The following is a 12,974-nucleotide window of genomic DNA, read 5'->3' on the forward strand; positions in this document are numbered from 1 at the left end:
TTTTTAAGAACAGTAAGAACACTATTTTATTTCATAGATTCATAGCATCAATTATTTTACCAACTGCTTCTTGTAATCTCATAGGTTTAGCCATAATTGCACTTGTATAACATGTACATTATGATACCAGAAACATTCATGTTTTTAGCTCTTCTCACTGTGTAATAAAAATATGTGATCACTCAAAATTCCAAATATAAACTGGGCAGGCAGCCCTTATAAATGCTGTACTTAGGGAGAAGTTTCATGTGGTATTCCATATGCAGTTGTCTTCAAATCCATGGGATTTCAGAACTACTCTGCCTTGCCTTTCATCTGCCTGTCCTCCAAGGGATTGCCATGTGGTGGGCAATTGAGAAGGTATCAATAAGTAATGATGAATGCCTTTGTGCCAGCACTTTTCCTATATTTTATTTTTTCATTTAAAGAATGTTACAGATACGCTATCAAGGAACTGACACTGTTCATCTGGTATTTTTGGCATAAACAGAAAATGTGAATTAAGGCTTTGTAGTAAATGCTATAAAATGAATTTCTTGAGCAGAATAATGTGTTATCTTTGGGTATTTTCCTGTGAAATTAGAGACTAAAACTTTGATTAGACATGGATAGTATCTTTTCCAATATATTTCTATCAGTGCACTGATTTGGGAACCATTTAGACCCCAAGATCAGGGCTGTTCATAAGTCCCCTTGATTTCAAAGTTGAATGTCTACCCAGGATTAAACACAAAGAGGAATGCTTTCCTAAATCAATTTATTTAAGTCTGTATGTAAGTTGAATAAGGGCCTAAAGTCAGCAACAAATCAGGAAAGAGGATAAGTTTGGGTGAAATATGTTTATGAATACCAAAATATACAATGAGACAAGGAACACAATTCTTACTTGGATTTGAACCAAGATTGCTAAATGTATAAGCTAACAAGACCTTTAATTTTCATTTCTTTTGAAGCTCTTAGCTTAAATTGTGAGATGGGTTACATTTACCTGTACACTTTGGGGTGGCCCTTCCTTGTCTTCTGCTCTGCAATCTGGATTTACTTCTCAGAGAAGTCACAGTATTAGCAGGAGGAACAGTGCCTGCTTGCATTTATCTTGCTAGGATGGTACAGAAGATATACCTAAACTCCAGAACTGGAAAGGGCTCTGGACCCACAAGCTCAGGGTCAAAATCCTTTGTTTTCTTCAGTGTCTTCAAACAGAAGTTTATTTTGAGTTTCTGTATAAAGCAAGTAGAAAGTCATCCTAACAAACAGAGATTATGAATCTGGCAGAGCACAATGTAGATCAAAATGGTTTTAATCATTACTCCCTGTTTTAATTACTACTTGACACATTATCTCTATTGTCCTTCTACAAGTCTGTCTTTTGAATGAAATATTAAAGGCGAGTTACAGCTGAAAATATATGCAGTCTAGAAAGAAAATGGCTTTGAACTATTTGAAATGATTTATTGTCCACATTTCTTTATGAATATTTATTTGCTGTAGTGAAAGCGATTCAATAAAGAGAAAACATGAGGACCAGTTAACTGAACATTTGCATACTCCAACAGTTAAAAAAAGGAAAATAAAAATAATACGGTGCATTAGAATGGTGTTAATGTTTTGGTTCTCCTGTTTCCTGGAGTTAATTCATTAATATGCAAGATTCAGATCCTGAAGAGGAGATATATAAATAGCCAACAAATAAGTGTCCCTAACCTTTATATATTCCCATTCAGAAGGAAAAAAATATGTTTGTAGAGGATTTTCAAGGTCAGGGTGGAGTTTTGTTTCCATACTACTTCAGGTAGCTGGCTATGAAAGCTTGGTTTTTGCAACAATCATATGTAATCTAAGTCCTCATCTTGTCAAGTCCAGAGATCACTCATTCCCTTATACTCCTCAGAGGAGCAGCAGGTGTACCTGGCTATCAAAAGGAGTCATGAGCACACTGATTATTTTGGCTTATAAAACCTTTAGTGTTTCAACAGGGCTACATGCACCAAAACCAAGACCACATACACAGCAGTGATGCTGCTTTCCTTCCACCCTCAGTGGAGGAACAGAGTTTTTCATGGTATGTGCCCTCATTTCCCCCGACTTCAATTAATTTCATTGACCGAATAACACTATGCGTTAGACTTGGAATGAACTTTGTTTCTCAGAGCTTCTTAGTGATATTCTGATACCCAGTCACAGATGGGGCCTTGACAGATTTTGTATGGATTTTCATGATTCCTTTTTTCTTTTTTTCTTTTCTTTTTTTTTTTTTTTTTTTTTTTTTTTGTAAAGCAAGATTGTTGCTGCTTGAGAATTCAAATGCAAATGGAGATGTTCACTGGCACTGTTTCCTAAGGAAGCTCAGTTGGCTGGTTTTTAGAGCTTATAAACTGAATAGTATCACACACAGTATTTGGAAAAGGATAATCTTAATTTACAGTAGTTCTGGAGAAGGATGGTTACAGTAGTAAAACACAGACTTTGGACAAAGACATAAATTCTCTATGCATCAATGTTCATTTCTTGGAGCAAGAATGATAATAAATAAAATTTATTTGTAGTAATAATTATCATTATTATCTACCTGAAAGCTAGCTGTGAGGCTAATTCATTAATATTTTGAAATTACTTCACAATCCTCAACTGGAATTTGCCCTGAGAGTACTAAATATAATAATTTGCTCTGTATGCTTATTTCATTTTGCTTTGGAGAAAAACACACTTTTAATGTGTTTCTCTCTTTACATTTGTCTGCATAACACATTCTAAAATTCCAGATGCTGAGCTTTTCTAAAAGTTAACAAGCAAACTTGACATTACTGTATTTTTTTCTTATTTCTTCCTCTTTTGTCATAGCATTTTACCCCCACATAGATATAATGATATCAACTGTGAGGTTGTTGCTGCTGGTACAAATACGTAAGTCGAGACCCACACTTGCTGTTTATCTCCTTGCCTGAATTTGGAGCTGAGAGTGCCACTACACATTGTTTGTCTGAAGTCAGAGCTCTCTTGATGTACCACTTTCAAATGTATTGTGTGTAATCAGGCAGTTTCTTTAAGTTACATATAGTTAGATGCTACCCCATATTAAATGCCTGATTATATTTGTAGGTATGTCAAATATTTTTTTTTTGTCTAGCAGTTTACCAAGTCCTCCATTTATTGGCAACTATATATCAGTTATTCACAATTGAAGATACCCAGACCTATTTCCTCTGGTTGTTATCTGTCGGATAGCTAGACTCTAATGGCTAAAATCTACATCTAGCAACATAAAAGCCACAGGATATGACACTGGTATCTTGTGGTTCCAATCAGCCTCCTGGTATTATAGTATTACTTTTATTTAACTGTGTTTCTACTGAGTTCAGTGTGCTCCAGCAACACTGGCTGTTTTACGTGGCATCTCCACTGTATATTGTGATAATTGAAAACTCAGTACAGCCCAGAGGCAGCAGCACAACGGGACAGGAAGGGGCTGGGGCATAACTCAGAAGAATAAGGCGTGTAGGCAGCAGCAAGCAGGGCAAAGCCAGCCCCAGCACATCTCCACCTGCAGTCGAGCTGGGTCAGGCATCTGGCAGCTGAGGGTCCCGTGGCGTGTGGCAGCTCCGGGAGCTGCAAATGCCCAGTGCAGTGCCTGGGGGATGCGGAGCTCCGGATGTCCCTCCATCTGCCATCATGGGCTGACATCTGGGAGCACAGACCGTAGGCAGAGTCCAAGGCTCACCTGGAAAATTACATGAACAGATCAAAACCAGATTTGATACACTTCACTGACAACTCCTGCCCTGTGCACATGCCCAGCCCTTTGCAGGGTGGTGGTTCCTGTTCCTAAAGTGTCATCTAAGCATTAGCAGAGAATAGGCCAGATACTTTTGTAGTGTTTCAGAAAAGTAACATATATCAGTAAATGTCACAGGCTATATGAATGCTCATAATTAGAACTAAAAAAAAAATTACTTAAATTAAATGACTGAAGTAGGGCACAGCATTTCTTCCTATTAGCCTATGTAGAAAGAAAAAATGCCTGGAGTGTAAAAAGGAGACAAGAAGAAATAATGAAAAAACAAGTTGTGGCATGAAGAATAGAAATATTTCTTGCCTGTCTTCTTGGCTCTATCTGTGAAGATTTTGTCAAAAAACCTCAGCCAAAACTATTCAGCAAGTGATTTCTCGGCCTGGCTGATGGAAGGTCCAGTTGTCTCAGGGGGTAGCTTTGCAGGCAGGAGGTTTCCCAAGAAGCAGACAAGTAGGTCTCTGCAGTGGGAGTCACGAGCTTTTCATGTGAGCAGCACACCTGCGCTGATGGGACGGTTTGACAGAGTTAGATGTGGCCCTACCTTGTAGAAGCACCCCAGAAGTTGCTGTTGTTAGATTGTCCCCACAGACTGAAGATCTACAGCTTTCCGTGGGTCATTTGGCATGGTGAGGAAGGAAGATGGGCTAGTCCACAAAACTTAGGCTGTACAGCTGTAACATTGAGATAGGTTGAAACATTCCAGCCATTGGGACTCTCCCTTAGAACTATGTTTGTACAACAGATTAAACCATACAGCATACTTTTATAAAACTACCCAGTATGTCTTTATAAACAGATTTAAAATCACCCAGAGAAGCAGGTCACACCAGTTCCTGCCCTCTCTGTTTCTCTGGCCTTGCTCTCCACTCTGCACAAATTCAGCAGTGGCAGTAGTTCTGCTCCCTAGCATCCTGCCTAAAGCCAGGGACAGCCCCTACTGAGACCCCACAAGCCACCCCACACCATGCCACAGGGCTTCACCCTACCCCAGGCTCTCTACCACCTCTTATCCTCAAGCTCTGCTCCCCACATGCCAGTGCCTCTGAGGCAGAGGTCCAGTGGGTAGGAGTGGGAATCTGGGTGTTTGTTTATGGTTTTATTTCCAAACTTTCTGCTAGAAGTGCACCCTTTTAGGGCTCTGTTTAGGTGCTTTGCATTAGGGGTGTAATAATGTATATTTCCTGTTCATGGCATAGTGTTAATTAATCATTATTTCCAAAGTTCTATTAAATTCTCAGACAGTGGCATCTTTTACTTTCCTCTAGCTCTTACCTTACTTCTTCTATTTAGTATCAGGAGTCATCAGTGGTGAACTGATTATAAGAAACTAATTTACATCATCAGTTCAGTAGTAGGACATATTTCTTAAATCATCTAAGATAAATACTTTTAATTAAGCAAATGTCCTACTCAATTCACTGTGGACAGTCCCATCATAATGGATATTACTTCTGCATGCTAAATCTTAATCTTCATCAATACTGAATGCACAACACAAAACCATTATAAAAAAAAGTAGGCTTACTGTAATATTGCCATTTTAAAGCTGCCAGCTTTTATATTCATTATTATGATGACAACAAACCCCTGGCTAACAAATCTTACTACAAATCAGAATTTTTATGCAGTATACGTATGATATCAAATCTATGCTAGCCTATTATTTGCAGTTTTTATTAAAAAGTTAAATTGAGATTATTATAAACTCTCTTCATATTCCTTAATAAAAAAAAATTAAAGTTAAAATCTAATGAGATTTCCTGGAAGCATTTTAAAAGCCTGCAAGAGCAGTAAAGTCAGCAGGCACCACACAGTGAAAGGAAGTATTTACCGATCAGAAGATGAATGCCTCTTCACCCAGAGTTTAACGGTTTTACATTATATGGATTTTTGAGAGGGAGAGAGAGAGAAGGAGAAACCAAGAAAAACTCCAAACCAATGCTTTCCTAATCTAAGACATCATATTGCTTCCTGATCAAAGCTTGCAAATTCTGGTACAAACTGACTTCTTGCTCCTGTGACCAAAACCTCCTCTCTTTCCTCCGCCTCCCTCCATCTGTTCAGGTTTGGATTTGAAAGTCCCTACCTCAGAGGAAGAAACCCTGATCCCTATTGCTTCAGTTATGGTGTTGAAACCCATTAATATTTCTCTGGCAGGTACCCTGACCCTGGTGCCCTTGAACATGCTTAAAAAACATAGGGTATCCCTGAGCCTTTGTCCCTGAGAGGATTAACAGGGTTGCCCTGGAGCCAGCCTGGAGGTGTTTTAATAGGTAATATGGGTGGGCTTCACAGCTGACTTCAAGCTTTGCCTCAGGCTGACTCTGCTCAGCAATACAGATGCAGCCATTGAAATTAGGGGGTGAAGCATGGTTGTGTGCATAAGTTAGAGTGTGAATCCTCAGAATCTGGTGGAGGATATCTCCAAATACCTCCTTCTCCCAACAGGGCAGGCAACCCAGCGGAGGGTAGAGAGACTTGTGCTTCTTCTGCCACTCACTTCTTCTCTGACCTTCAGTCACTTCAGCTGTGTTTTCTTCTATTTTTCTATCCTCTCTGGTCTCTCTTATGGCTCTTTAGTTTACAAATCGTCTGAAGAAGGGGCTGTGGCACTCTGTGGTTTTGCTGTGCTTAGCACAAGTAGGTCCCAGACTCAGCTGGGTCCTGTGGTTATATCACGGTAAAACTAAATAAATAGATAATAGTGGTAACAATAGTTTGGGTTTTCTTTGTATGAACAATAGGTTCCTAATGGAGAAGAAGCCTCTTCTCTGAGTGTTTTTTATCTGCGAGTGAAGGTCTCTCTTTCCTCACTCAGCTGGAGAAGATACTGCCTTTGTAAATCAGACAAAACTTATCATGTAAAATGGAACACATCTTTGATTATACCGAATACTATCCTGTCTGTAATTTACTCTTGCTGCTGCAAAGGACACAACATGATTAAGCTAAGAAATGACAGATTGAACATTATGTGTCAAGATGGAAAAAGATTTTTCCTATTTAAATAGGAAGCAATCATCAAAAAACAGTGAAAATACATAAGAAAATGTTTTAACATACAATAAACAAGCCACCCTGCTGTTGCCTTATATTGTATTGTTGCTCTCCTTGCTCAGATTGCTGCAGATATTTCTCCTGTAGCCTACAATATTCTTTATTTTTAAAAACTACAAACTGTCTTGATTTTTTAATGATGTATCTTTCCTCCATAAGTACATATCCACTGTTACCTGCTCAGTCTGCCAACTCTCCTGTGTTTCCCTGTGTGAGTCCAGATTCTCCCAGTGGCATTTCTCAAATAGTAGATCTGTACAGTGTATTTTCCCAGAGCTGTTAAAAACATTGCTACTTCACTTAATAACAATATTTAGCAGTACCAGCTATCACTCACTATTTGGTATACACCAGGTGTTCTGCAAGGGGGAGAGGGTTTATTATCATGGCTTTACAGATCAGGAAAACATGGTGGTACCAATTTCCCCAAAACACGCTGCAGAACATGTAAACGTGAGAAGGACCAACATATCTTCAGCTCACATTTTATTCTTGGGCATGTTACTGCTTCTGTTTCCTCTAATATTACCATTTGCATTGTGCCCTCCCAACAGCATTTCGGAGAATGATTACAGCAGTTCTTTTGCAATACAAACTCAGGTACTACAGCAAACAATACAAGTAACTTTCCTGATTTTGGAGTGTGACTTTGCCATGTATGATGTTTAGTAACTTCTATCTTGTCTCTGATGATTTCTGGGTCTGGTGCCAATAACGTGATACATTCCTATCCAAATTAGCATATGATGATATCTTGTGCTAGTACTCCAATAATAAGGTCTGTTTGCTGTTTCCATATAGATGTGTCTTTGACAGGAAGAGCAATTCTATAATAAGCCCAGGATGAAAAGCCCATCAATTGAATTGGCACCACATTACCATGGCAACAATATAATGCTAATGAAATTGTGCCTGTTGAACCTGGTTTATGGAACTCTACAAAACGGGCTTCATAAGAGGAGAAATCTTGTTGATTAGTAAATGTTTCGAAGCATGATGAAAACCTTAGAACCACATGTGCTATGACTTATTAACCATGTTACTCTCATTTAATACACTGCTCTTTGTAAGAGCAATACTGCTCTCAAAAAATAAAATTATATGGCAAAATCTGTGTTTCTCCAGATTTCAACATGCACCACAGGTAGACTCAATCACCTCTGTGCCGTGGTTTCACTGGGTCAGTTTGCACAGATGCATATTGAGCCATGCAGTTTTTGCTGCTTATTTAATCTCCCTCAGACTCTATAAAATACACTGCTACTGTAGCTGTAATAAGACGCCTTTCTGTAAGAAAAATGTGGCTTACTTTATATCAAATTATTCCACAAAAAACATCCTTTTAGATTAAAACCTACACAAAGAAGGTGCAGTAGCAGAAACACACTCTTGGCTTCCCCCCTCCTTCCTTCCTTCCCCTTTGGCAGTTTACTGCCATAGAGATGTGGCAGTACAGAGGCAGGGAGCCACCATCCCAGAGGGATGGGTCTCATTCTTCAGGACAGCAGTCCTTGCTGAAGGCAAGATTTGATATTGGGCCTGCTTTTAAACCAAAAAATGCTGAGCACTCAGATTTCCTGGCCAGTTGTGTCTCTGGACAGCCAAAAGGCTCCTGAGGAGTTGCCTCACCTCTAAGTGTCTGGGGCTTCGGTGTTGAGGTTCTTACAGCAGGATCTCCACTTTAGCCAATAGATAATATTCCTCATTGTTGTCACCTTGGAAATAAAAAGTGTAGCTCATCCTATAGAGTCCATCTCCTAATTTGCCAGGTACATCAGAACAGAACAGCAGGTGAGTCGGCAAGCAATGCTTACCTCAGTGAGGTAAGGGGGCTACGAATGTGTGTCTACAAGTTTTTCTGCTTTTAGTAGGCTAATAATACTCTCAAATAGTCACCACTGTAGTATTGTCTGGGTATTTAGCAAAGACAATAGGAGAGAACACTGCTCATTTCAGCAAAGTCTTGATCTACATGGCACAGAAGTCAGCAGAAATCTTCATAACATTAGATTTAATGGGCTTTAGATCAGGGCTTTAAAGGGCTGCTTCTGAAAGCTCCATGATTGATCCTATTAGGAAAAGGAAGCCCTGTCTAACACTCTGTTATGCCCATGGTTTGTGGGAAAGCAACACACCGAATTTCTGAGTTGATAGAAATATAATGTAATGTAATTTCCCTTAATATATATTTTGCACTGGATGACAGTTTTATTAAGCAGAACTAATAATCATCATTATTCAGTGTAATAACCATCTCATTAGAAATGGTCTAATTTTCTGTAATTTTAATTTACCTCTCAGACTAAGCTATTCTAAAATTACTGAGGTGCCTACAGTTCAGTTTTGTAAGACTTAAGCAGAAACATAAGTCTTCAGAAAGCAACCGCTGAGTGAGTGCTGCTAAAATAGTGATATGACAGAGCTTTGTGAGAGAAAAGTACAGAAAATTCAGGTTAGGAAATTACTGCACCACTTTTTATTTTCTTACTGTCTTTGAAGTAACACGTTTTGCACCCATTTTGCACAATGATAAATTGTATGGTTTCCTTCAAGCCTTGCATGCACTACCCTTTAATAAAGGACTGGCTAAGGATCACACCAGAGAGCGCTGCTGAGGAGGAGCAGACAAGCAGAAATATTCCTTGGAGAGACCGGGAAGGAGATGAAGACACCGCTCAAGTTTCATTATCCTCCAGTGAAAATAGGATGTAAACTGTGACATCCAGGCAGATTACATATGTCAGGCAAGCAGATGTGAACAGAAAAATGTAGATGCTAAAACTCACCTAATAGGCTTACTCTGTGGCTTATTCTCCATGACCAAGGCAATATTAAGGTTTTTTTCCATATGTTAACTATAGTTAACATACAGGATATAAGAAATATGCATTCATAAGTGAATCTGGGAACATTCCCAGGTGTGCTGGAGTTAATGCTCTTTGATATACCTTGGAGCATCCAAAAAGCACTTTGGGCGTCATATACATCTACAGACATCATAAACAGCACTATGGCATGTACATATATAGCTTTAGATCCAAAATTTCAAAGTCCACTTTTTTTTCTCTAAAAATGTGCTCAAAATTTTTTATATTCAAACAGCACTTGTGCATGCAAACTGCTATAGCAGCTTGATTTTGTTTTGCCAGTTCTGAAAACACATTTGATCAAAAGAATTTTGTTGCAATCACAGAGAGAAGTAACCTCATATGAACAAGGAAGCACTTTGCAGGTTATAGTATAAAAAAGGCAAACTGTCTAAAGGTTTTCTTTATCATCAGGTGTTATTCTATGTAGTTCTGAGTAATAAAAAAATAACTTCTTTGGTTTGTCTTTTGTTTTTTTTTTAATGTTCCCCTAAAATAACACAGAAAAGGCAGTCTCTCCTGTGGAAGCAGTCTGCTTATGAAATCTCTTCCCTTTGAAATTCGGAGACTTTTCCAGGTGTAATGTTATTCACTCAGCTGCAAGAACACAGAGTACAGCAGTGAAAAGCATTGCACTATTATCCCAAGATAATTTGATAGTCTGTAAATGTATTTTCCTGCCTGTGGTTCCAGGCATTATGCTCTCATTTGAGGTAATGATTTGCAGTTATTTATACCATTCAAGTTAGCCCATATTGGTTTCACCCTGAATATTTACCTGCATAGTAAAAACTTGGCTTATTTGTAGATTGTACAAGCTAGACTAGATGGTTGATTTACAAGCCAGATTAGATCAGCAGTGCAATGGGATGCCTACCGTAGACAGCCAGATTCTGGAGGAAGCAGTGTGGTGACTCACTGGTGGCTGTCTCCTGCCTACGTCAATGTTATCACAACCATACATCAGCATGAGTCTGCTGGCCATGTTGCATTTTAAATCTGACATAAAACTACAGCTCTGATCTGATGTGGCCAGTAAATATAGCATGGCACTTTCCAGAAGTACTTACCCTGCTTTTCTCTTTCGGCCTCTGTGTGGGATGTGAAAACTCACCTTAAATTCCTCTTGCATTTCCATTACCCCAAAAACTGGAAACCCAGTGTTAACTGATTAGTTGCTTCACCTCCAACGCACCCACATTTCAGAGTGATACCCGTTATTTGTAGAATTTGTAGCACTAGCTAATGTGGACACAAGGCTTTGATTTTGGATAGGCTCAGAGTTCACCTCCCTTACTCTCGTTTGGGAGTCTATGTTGTAAACAGATTTACATGAGGTGACAGTAATTTCTTCCTGGCTCTTAACTGGTCAGCAATGGATGGAGCATCCAGTGGTGCTGGCAAGAAGAAAGTCTCATTAGAGAGTAAGCTGCTTTCTCTGTCCCTGGTGATATTCCTCTAGGAGCCTGGGATGAATTCAGAGAAGCCACATACTGGTGACATCCATTGAGCTGCCTGCTCTCTGTGGGTGGGAAAATGCTCAGCACCACAAAAGATATAAAATATGATTTACACTCTCTCATTCCACTGTCATACATTCCTGTGTATCTCCTCAGTTCATATTTGATATTGGAAAAAATATTAATGTCAGGGGAGTGATTTGCAGAAGGGTGAAGTGTCCTGGCTTGGGGTGGTCAGCAGCAACGACAGGAGTTCCCACCTCTACCTTGCTGCTCCCCATGTCCCTAGCTGGAGTGAACTCCAGTATGTGGGCAAGAGGCCTGGAGATGCCTCAGAGAGGCAGGTGTGAAAGCCACAGTTCAAATAAAGCAATGGGGGACAGTAAATAGTCAGAAATTATTGGGTTGCTGGTTTCTCCTCCCTTACCTGTTCATGGTATCTTGGACACTGCTGAGACAATTCAGCCAGTTTCTTTAAAATAAAATATGAATGTTTGAAATACTACTTCTGTTATGCTGAAAACCTTCAAAGTCCTTTATTTTGAGAGAAAAATTAATGCTCATCTTTCCAGGACACAGTGTCATTTAAGAACGGCAACACTTTAAAAAGTGCAAGAATTCCAGTTTACCATCCTGATGTCAGTTTATGGTAACATTTATGACATTAATATAATGGATTATGACCTTGCTTGGCTTGTCTGACTGACAGTTATTCATATATAACACAGTACTTATCACCTTGGTCCTTCCATAATAATAATCCCTTCAATTTTCTGAGCTGTGTCATCAAAACAGGTACTCATAAGTGTTGATCTCATCTCTGGGAGAGTAGTACCAGGAGCTCCTTTTGAGCTTTATGTCACCTAAAATCTGGAGTGAAATCGACGACCAATTGCAGAAAAATACCCTGTCTCTATCACACAGTCTGCATAATGGTAGCCCTTATGATTTTAAATGATTTACTGAGTCTTGTCAAAATGATGTACCTTTCTGCATGGAAGTTATTGAAGTTCAGAAATGTCATTATTCTGTACGACTGGAAAGATCTTGAGGAAATACACAATAGATGGTGTGCTACAATTACTTACCTTGACCTCCCTTTTTTTTTTGCTCTTTAATTTCAGGATAGACAAGAATAAAACATATTTTCTTCAATATTTAGGCTGAAAATTTGCTGTGCAATTTGTACCTGCTTTCCTTGTGCCCATTTTTACTAAACAAGGTGTTGAAATACTCTTTTTATATTAGCAGTTTCATATGCATCATATTTAAAAGGAAAAAGAGCAAAGTGAGAATTTTGTGTGTTTCCAAAAACTGACCACCTAACAAATACTAATGATGTTTGGGTGGATAAGGGGAGGCTCAAAAGAGCAGGATTAGACACCAAGGTCTGTCACAGTCCTGCTGATTACCCTACCATCCTCTGAGCAAAGGAGCTGGGTTGGGGCCGTTGCTGTGACATGCGAATGATGTTCACGTGGTGGGGTTGGGTACAACAAGCCGATTATTCAACTCTATTCAAACGAACCTGGGAATGACATTAAATACCTCACACCAGCAAAGTAGGACCAGCTTCCCCTGAGTGGAGATGGCACCTGCGTGTCTCTGAACACAGCAAGCCATGGGTACAGCCACAGCAGGACGCTGGTCTTTACAGAGTGCACGATGTTCTCGTGCATGTAAGGATCCTTGGAGCAATAAATATTGAAAAGAAACATCATGTCTTTAAGCCAGCTGAACAATTCCTTATGCTTTAGAGCCGCATGGAGATAGGACATCCCCATTCAAAACAGGGCTCCG

General features: G+C 39.3%; 1 long non-coding RNA gene across 1 annotated transcript in view; it reads right to left on the reverse strand.

The window, feature by feature from the left end:
* LOC126635729 (uncharacterized) overlaps positions 1-12,974 on the reverse strand; it is a 43,843-nt gene continuing 30,869 nt past the window's right edge. Inside the window, exon 2 of the long non-coding RNA XR_007627769.1 lies at positions 1-12,974. This exon is cut by the window's right edge and continues 21,480 nt beyond it. This is a non-coding gene — a long non-coding RNA (uncharacterized LOC126635729).

This window comes from Myiozetetes cayanensis, unplaced genomic scaffold, assembly GCF_022539395.1.
Source record: "Myiozetetes cayanensis isolate MyiCay16 unplaced genomic scaffold, myiCay2020 scf12, whole genome shotgun sequence".
Classification (NCBI taxonomy): Eukaryota; Metazoa; Chordata; class Aves; order Passeriformes; family Tyrannidae; genus Myiozetetes; species Myiozetetes cayanensis.